General features: G+C 41.9%; 1 non-coding gene and 1 pseudogene across 1 annotated transcript; one reads left to right on the plus strand and one right to left on the minus strand.

Moving 5' to 3' along the window:
- Positions 1–1150: 1150 nt before the first annotated feature.
- LOC123593852 lies at positions 1151–1971 on the minus strand (annotated as a pseudogene).
- A 6211-nt stretch (positions 1972–8182) lies between these two features.
- On the plus strand, positions 8183–8317 carry LOC123593907. Its single transcript, XR_006710592.1, has one exon. It is a non-coding gene; the product is annotated as a small nucleolar RNA SNORA70 (small nucleolar RNA).
- Positions 8318–9125: the final 808 nt, after the last annotated feature.

Genomic DNA, 9125 nt, shown 5'->3' on the forward strand with positions numbered 1-9125 from the left:
TGGTGATGCCTCCAGCTTTGGTTTTCTTTTTCAGGATTCCTTTGGCTATTCAGAGTCTTTTCTGGTTTCATACAAATTTTAGGATTATTTGTTGTAGCTCTGTGAAGAATGCTAGTGTTATTTTGATAAAGATTGCATTGAATTTGTAGATTGCTTTGGGTGATATCAACATTTTAACATCCAACTCATTCTTTGTGGGAAGCAATGCAACCAAGTCTTATTTTGTACAGGAGCACAGGATCAAGAAGGTCAAAATTGTCTAAACCAGTCAATGAACATCTGTATGATTTGCCTGTGCTTTTTAGGAGCATTTGCAGCAGTAAAGGGATTAAAAAAAATCCTGGGTTTTGGAGCAACACAAATATTATTTATATAATAAACAATGATCAAAGTTCTTGTTTAAGTTGAATGATATGAGGGGTGCCTGTGTGGCTTAGTCGGTTGGGCATCCGACTTCGGCTCACGTCATGATCTCACAGCTTGTGAGTTTGAGCCCTGCGTTGGGCTCTCTGCTGACAGCTCAGAGCCTAGAGCCTGCTTAGGATTCTGTGTATCCCTCTCTCTCTCTACCCTCCTCTGCTCATGCTCTGTCTCCCTCTGTCTCAAAAATAAACATTAAAAAAATTTTTTTTAAATGTTTATTTTATTTTATTTTTTTACCAGAGGGAGAAAGAGAGACTGAGCACGTGCTGGGGGGAGACGGGGGCAGAGAGAGAGGGAGACACAGAATCCGAAGCAGGCTTCAGGCTCCGAGCTGTCAGCACAGAGTCCAACGCGGGGCTCGAACCCACACATTGTGAGATCATGACCTGAGCCGAAGTCAGACGCTTAACCGACTGAACCACTCAGGCGCCCCTAAAAAAATTTCTTTTTAAGTCAAATGTTATGAAAGTAGGTAATGAAGTCTCCCCTCCCCCCGCCCCCAACATCACTGCTAAGATCATTTCATCAGACATTAAATTAGAGCAGTAAAAGGGTGTCTGGCTGGCTCAGTTGGAAGAGCATGTGACTCTTGATCTTGGGGTTGAGTTCAAGCCCCATGTTGAGTATAGAGTTTACTTTAAAAAAATATATATATATATATTCATTCATTCCAGGGAAATAAGGAAGGGGACTCTCTCTATACAGAGTCCCTAGAATAGAAAGAGCCCTAGAACCTAGTAGGCACAAGCACATTCAAGTTTAAGATTATGGGTCTGTGGCATTTGTTTCTTCCCTTTTATAATTGGGATGTCCATCTTGGGTTGCTTGAATGTTGCTGGATCCTCAGCCATGCAAGTGGCCTGGGTCTGGACCAGTTTCACTGGAAAGGGCATCTGGTCCCCTTTGTGTGCCTGAGTGGCAAAATCCAAATCAAACTTTTGGAGGGGACTTAGTTCAAAGAAACTGTATTTATCTGATGAGTTTCTATATTCCCTACTTCCAGAATCCATGGTGCTAGGATTGGGCCAGGTAAGGCTGTGGAAGAACCAGAAGTGTCCCAGTCTCTGGGTTTCTGCTTAGGGGGAGCTGGGGGGTGAAACTGGCTGATGCAGCCTGCCTCTCTGCTTTTATCTCTTCACTGTGTAGCTTTCATGTATGATGAGCTTCTGCTTGGAGGTACTTGATCTCCTTGGTGGGAAGGCCTTTGTGGAGTATGCATTCAGCATCTCTCTGCCCTGCTTTTTGCTCAAAACACTGAATGCTCCTCTGGGTCTGCTCTGTGATCAGAGAATTCATGATGGCATGGGTAACTCTAGCATTCGTCACTGGGCCCTTGTTCACACTATCAATGCCAAAGGGTCATGGCGGGGAAGGTCATACTGTCCTCCTCTTAATCCATCTTGTCAAGGTCCTGATACTTGGGCTTTGGAATCACTGGCTTTCCGGGGATGCTGCCCATGACTGATGGAAGAGGAGCCATGGTGTAGTGTTCTTGAGGGCATCCTCATGCCTGACTGCCTAGCAGTACATCCTGATGGGGAAGACCATCTTGTCTAGAAGCCTACCAGGCTCAAGAGCAGGCCCTTTGGGCCCTCTCAAAGCCATTGAAAGACTGGAATCCAGGTGTTTTAACTAGATAGACTTCTGGACCTGAGTCTCTGTCACCACAGTGAAATGATATGGCCATCATGCTGACAAATATTAACAAGGAACATTGTCCAGCTGCTGCAATAGCAAAGCTTCCTTGAAAAATCTACCCAGAGTTTCTGTTTTTTCACCATTATGGGGCTGCCAGAGGCCTGAGCTCTATCACTAAAGGACTTCTAACACCCAGATCTGTAAGAAGTGGTGCAGTTGTACCCAAGTGGTACATGACCCAAGTAGGCAGGACACAGAATGTGTCTGAGTCTCAGGCACTGATCCACAAGGGCTGGCTGCCCCAAGTCTCTGACTCCAGTATTAACCTCCCTCTTTAGGAGCGACATGAAATTGGGCAAGATACAATCTCTCTGGACTTCAGTTTTCTTGTCTGAAAAAGGAGGATAAAATATTTGTTCTGTCTACTTCACAGGGAAGTTTCTTGTAACATCAAATAATCCTTGTTCTTATTGGCTTTAGGAGGCACTGGAGGCATAAGTATGTGAAGTAAAAGAAAATGTGAGTGAAAATATTTTGTGAAGTTTAAAGGGGCACACAAGTGTAAACATTACTGCTTGTGACTTTTTAATAGCTAATAGAGGCTAAAATGTCATCATTTTTATGTTTAGTGAAAGTCAACCAGTAGTTTTGAGGCCTTGCTCTTGTGTATGCAGACCCTTTGGGAAGGAGTGTTAAGTTATACATATGCAGCTTAAGTACACAAAGGCAACTTTTGTGTGGTAAGCTCCCTGCCCCCAAAAGCAAAGATGTGTGGCATAGAATTAGAAACCAGTGGCCTTTTACTGTGGCTCTTTTCCCCTAAGACCTACACTTTGATTCTTGCTAATCTAACTCTCACGGAAAATGTGTATGGGGAAAAATGTGGTTCTCCTAGCTCAGGGCTGGAGATAATTGGCAGCACAGGGGAGGAAAATCAGTGGTCAGGGAAGGGTATGGGAGCGAAAAAGAGGGACCTGGGAATTGGAGAGAAGAAAAGACAATGTACAAGGAAAATCAATCCTCCTGATTGTGGCATGTAGAGAGAAGGAACTAAGCTATAAAAATGGAAAGTGGGGACCTCCGATTCAATCAATCAGATGCCATGTGGACATAGCTTTAAAAAATGAGGCTATTATCGCTCAAGTTCATTTGACAGAGCTTACATGTAAGAGTTAAGTGATGATCACTCTTGTCCACAATCATAAAATAAGGTGCCAAAGTGATTTATCACTCTGCTTTTCTAACATACCTTAACTTTAAGAAGCATCTATAAATTTGGGTCTTACCTTTAAAATCTCATGTTATTGTAAGTAAGCCCAGTCTCTGCGCATAGTAGGAATTCAATAAGTATTTGATATATTTGATAAATGAGTTGAAAGAATGGAAACTTATGTTAATTTGTGTTCATGGAGTTGGAGGGTTCAAGGCTGGAGAAGAATACATTTCCCTCCTTACCCCTTCATTTCCTTAAACGTGAGACTCTCAACGGAGACTCCTCCAGTCTGTGTAGATAATGTAATAATAGCTGGTGCTTATTCAAGAATTGTATCAGGAACTATGCTAAGAAGTTCACATGATCTCAGTGAATCCTTGCAACATAAGTGAGCACATAATTACCCAACGTTAAGGATGGGAAAAGTAAAACTCAGGGAGGCTACCTTTAGAAAGGTCAAGTAACTCAGCAAAGGTCACAAAGCTGGTAAGTTGAGATCATGTTAACCAATTGCATATGGTTTCCTTTAACAATTTTATTTTAGTGAAAAGGGCACTGGGAAGTGGATCAAGAATTGTAACTGCCCATTTCTAAGTGGTTAGGACCAGAAGGAAGTGTGTACAATGAAGGTAAGCTATCATTGAAACCTCAATGCTTATCCTTTGACAGTGACCTTAAGAATAGATGGAGTAGCTAGGAAAGAGGCTTTCCAATACTTTTGGTGGCAACCAAAGTAAGAAACACATTTTACACACACACGCACGCACACACACACACAATCACACATACATATGTGCATAACTGAAATAAAGCTTTCATTAAACAATGCTTATTGTTACTATGTGTGATGCACACGAATATTTTCCATTTCTTTTTCTTCTCTTCCCTTCTCCTTCCCTTCCATTCTATTTTACTCCAGTATTTTTTTTGAATATAGTTGGCACAAAATATGACATTAGTTTCTAGTGTACAATGGTGATTCGACTCAATACATTATGTTATGTTCACCACAAGTGTAGCTATCCTCTGTTACCATGCAACGCCATTACAGTACCATTGACTATATTCCCTATGCTGTAACTTTTATTCCTGTGACTCAGTCATTCCATAACAGGAAGACTGTGTCTCCCACTCTTCTTCACCTATGCCCCCCCCCCAAATTCCCTCCTCTCTGGAAACCATCAGAGTTTCTGCTTTTTGATTGTTTATTCAAGCAGTGATTCTGCTTTTTGTTTGTTTATTCATTTGTTTTTTAGACTGTACATACGAGTGAAATCATCTGGTATTTGTCTTTCTCTGTCTGACTTATTTCACTTAGCATTATACTCTCTAGGTCCATCCATGTTGTTGCAAATGACAAGATTTTGTTCTTTTTATGGCTGCATAATATTCCTGTGTGCAAATGTACCACATCTTCTTTATCCATTCATCTATCTTTAGACACTTGGGCTGCTTCCATATCTTGGCTATTATAGATAATGCTGAAATAAACATAGGGGTCCATATATCTTTTCAAATTAGTGTTTTCATTTTCTTTGGGTAAATACCTAGTAGTGGAGTTACGAGATCATATGGTATTTCTATTTTTAATTTTTTGAGGAACATCCATACTGTTTTACTTTCTTACTTTATATACAAAAATAAGCTCAAAATGGATTAAAGACCTAAATGTGAGACTTGAAGCCATAAAACTCCTAGCAGACAACATAGGCATGTGACATCAGCTATAGTAATATTTTTCTAGTTATGTCTCCTGAGGCAAGGGAAAAAAAAGTGAGAATAAACGATTGGGACTACATCAAAATAAAATGCTTCTGCACAGCAAAGGAAACTATCAACAAAACAAAAAGACAACCTACTGAATGGGAGAAGATATTTGCAAAGATCTATCGAATAAGGGGCTAATATTCAAAATACATAAATTATAAAACTCCACATCAGAAAAACCACAAATAATCTGATTAATAATGGACAGAAGACCTGAATAGACAGTTCTGCAAAGAAGACACACAGATGGCCAGCAGACACATGAAAAGACGCTCAACATCACGAGTCATCAGAGAAACATAAATCAAAACTGCAACAAGATATAACCTCATACCTACCAGAATGGCTAGAATCAAAGAAAAGAAATAACAAGTGTCGGTGAGGATGTGGAGATAAAGGATCTCTCCTGCACTGTTGGTGGGAATGTAAATTGGTGCAGACACTGGAAGACAGTATGGAGGTTCCTCAAAACATTAAAAACAGAAATATCCCCTTCAGTATTTTAAATGCTGGTTGGGACACCTTCATTGACTTCACTGTGCACTCATAGGTTATGATCTGCAAGTTGAAAACCACTGAGCTAGATGGCAATAAAGGTGATAGAAGGAGCACAGACTTTCGAGTCACGCAGTGGTGGGGTGTGATCTGGGCTGCTGGTATGTTAACAGTGTGGGCTAACGCAAGTGACCTCTTCTTTGAACTTTAGTTTCTCATCCACAAAATGAGGAAAATAATACCTACCTCAAAAGGTTATTGAGAATAGCAGGCAGTGAAAATACCTACCCAAGCACCTAGCGTCTCATAGAAGTATGATGACACCAGGGTAATGAGGCATTGAAGAATGGAGAGTTCTAGGCCTGGTACCAGCTAGCTGTGTGAGCTTAGGTAGGTAATGTCTCTAAACTTCTAAGTCCTATAATCTCTCTAAGCTACCATTTACTCACCTGTAAAAAAATTGGAGGAATAATAATACCTACCTCATATGATTGATTGAGAATTAAGTGTGATAATACATGTAAAGGCCTTAGCACAATGCCTGGTGCTTAGTAAATGCTCAATAAATTATTGGCTATATTAGCCACCCAACATATGTATCTATTATTGTCCAACTGCTAAGGTAGAGTGGAGCTTTCTAGACTAGGTTACAATATCTATTTTGATGAGACAAACTCAGGATGGTGTGTGTGTGAAATCAAAACTGCTGTTACTTTGCTCATCAGTATTTTCTAGAGGCTAAATCAAACTTGGCTGCAGCAAAGGCAATCATTTTTGTAGAGCAAGCTTAGATCCAAGTTGGATTCCCTCTTCTCATTCTTTGAAAGTATTTCCACAAAATCCAATCTTTGGCTTGACATTAAAGGCCTATTTTCAGTGAGTAGACTTTACCAAAAAAAAAAAAAAAAAAAAAGTGAATAAAGGGGTGGGGGTGGAAAGAACCTGACTCTACACACCAAGTAGTGGGGAGTAAGTTTAATATTTTTAGTTCAGCGAAAGAACTCTATGGCATGGTCTCCTGCCTAAAGTCTTACTTTTTCTCCACTTGTTTGAGGCAGCCTTCAAGATGGCCACTAATGATCAAAACCTCGTGGTATTCACCTTCTGTGTAATTCCCTCCTCCTGTTGAGTGTGGGCTGTACTTAGTGACTCACTTCTAACTAAGAGAATAAGGTGGAAATCACAATGTGTGATCATAAAAGGCAGTGTGGCACCACCTCTCTTTTGGATCCCTTGCTCTGGGAGAAGTCAGTTACCATGTTGTGAGTAGACCCATGGAGAGGCTCATGTGATGAAGAAGTAAAGCCTTTTGTCACTAACCAAATAAGTGAGATTGGAAACTGATCCTACAGCCCCTTCAAATGACTACAGCCACAGCCAATAGTTTGACCGTGACTTCACCAGAGACCCTGAGCCAGAACGACCCAGCTAAGCTGCTCTTGGATTCATGACTCTCAGAAACTGAGATGATTACGGTAGTTTCAAGCTGCTAAGTTTTGGGGATGATTTGGTCTGTAGGAATAGATAGTGGATACACAACCCTTGAATCTTCGCATAGTATCTCAATGTCAGGTTGGTTAGTTCATCATTCCATGAATGTTTATGAACTCCTCACTATGTGTCAAGTAGTATAACTACCTTCAGATCCTAACTTTGGGGAGCTTACAGTCTAGTGGTGGAAATAGTGTGGGCAGACTAACAGTGAAGATGCTAGGTACCTGTTAAATGCCACCATATGGTTTTGATAGTAGGATTTGGGGACTCAGAGGAGAGAATGAGAACTTCCAGCCTTGCCAGAAGAAAGAGGGACATAGGGAGGAGATGGCACTTGACTTGTGCCTCGATACCAAGGTGTGATGGCTTTCTCAGGCGTCAACTTGGCTAGACTGAACTACATTCCCCAGAATGCCCACTCTTTTACGTTTCTATTTAGGGTAAAGCACGAGGGAGATTATCCCTAATGGCAGAAGGAAAGCAGCAGCCAATTTGTAATACACACAAGTCACTGCTGGTCTGCTAACTTACCTTGCTGGCGTGATGCAGCGGCTGGGTCTGTGATTGCTTCACCCTCACCCTGCATCCTCCTTTAGCATTTCTGACTTCCGGGCCAGCCATGTATGTTTAGCTCTGTGATAAAGGGCTTTTGGCCTCTGAGGAATACTCTCATCACCAAGGTGAGAGGCAGGATTACACAAGGTTTTGACCTTTCCTTCTGCTTGGGGTGCCAGCCTTCCTGACTGCCTGCCACATGCACTTTAAGCTCCAGCCTCAGATGACAGCCTTATAGCGACTGCTTCTCCAACTTCCACAGTTGTGTAAGCCAGTTCCTTGTGACATGCACAGGTACGAGGTGAACAGATGAAAAGAGAGAGAACATTCAAGGCAGAAAAAATAGTATGAACAAAAACATGGAAGGGAAAAATCTAGGACTAATACAATTCTTAACCACTGGCATACCATTGGTACATGACAAATCAGAATGAATGCTGGCTGTAGTGCCAAAGCAGGGTCTTCAAGGGTCCTGGCTGTTCCCCTTTAATTACTAAATTATGGAAACTATCTGAGGAGATGTCTGAGTGGGTCTTATGGTGGTTAAGAGCATTTGGGGGCCCATCAAAAATGTGGTTATTTCCCAACTGGAACAGAGTGTTTTATATTTTAATAACTTGTGCTTTTTCCCCTTCGGGGCCCAGTGTGCAAGGGCTGCAAACAGTAGGCTCCTTAGTAGTGTATGCAGCCTGGTGATTGGATGGGTTGCCCTATGGAACCTTGGAGACAGTCCTTTTCAGGGGACATTGATGTCTGACCTCATGATATCCCCAATCTAGGCTCCAGGCAGGTATGTGGGATGCCGTTAGGAAGCCCCAGGGTGCAGTGGCCAGAGTCCACTTTGGCCAAGTCATCTTGTCCGTCTGTACCCACCTGCAGATCAAGGAGCGTGTGATTGAGGCACTATGCAGGGCCAAGTTCAAGTTCTCTGGCCACCAGAAGATCCACATTTCCAAGTGGGGCTTTACTAAGTTTAACGTGGATGAATTTGAAGAGATGGTGGCTGACAAGCATCTTATCCCCGATGGCTGTGGGGTCAAATATCCCTAATCATGGCCCCCTGGACAAATGGCAGGTTCTGCACCCATGAGAACCTCGGCCCTACTCCCTTCTTATTCACACCCACCAATAAATCCTACTTCCTGTCAAAAAAATTTTTTAATAACTTACTATCATATTGATGCATTCCAGCTGAATGCCAGATCTGAAGAAAATATGCAAGGAGAATGTGATGAAGAGCAAACTGTTTAATGTGACTGGAACATTGGCTGGCTTGGTGTGTAGCTATAGGTTTAAATCCCAGTTATTCAAGTTAATGAACTTGATTTAACCATGTGTCTTACATGGCCATAGTCAAAATAGTCGAAACTCTTCCACGGAGAAATGAGGTTTAATCCAATTAGAGAAGACCAGGACCCTATCCCTTCACTGAATGAGGGACCAGGAAACAGGAATTTTAGCCCCTATTCTGCCACTGACAAACTGTGATTTGGCAAGTCACTTACCACAACTTGTCCCGGAACCAGAAAGCCGTGACTTT

This window comes from Leopardus geoffroyi, chromosome D4 (assembly GCF_018350155.1).
Source record: "Leopardus geoffroyi isolate Oge1 chromosome D4, O.geoffroyi_Oge1_pat1.0, whole genome shotgun sequence".
In the NCBI taxonomy this organism is placed as follows: Eukaryota; Metazoa; Chordata; class Mammalia; order Carnivora; family Felidae; genus Leopardus; species Leopardus geoffroyi.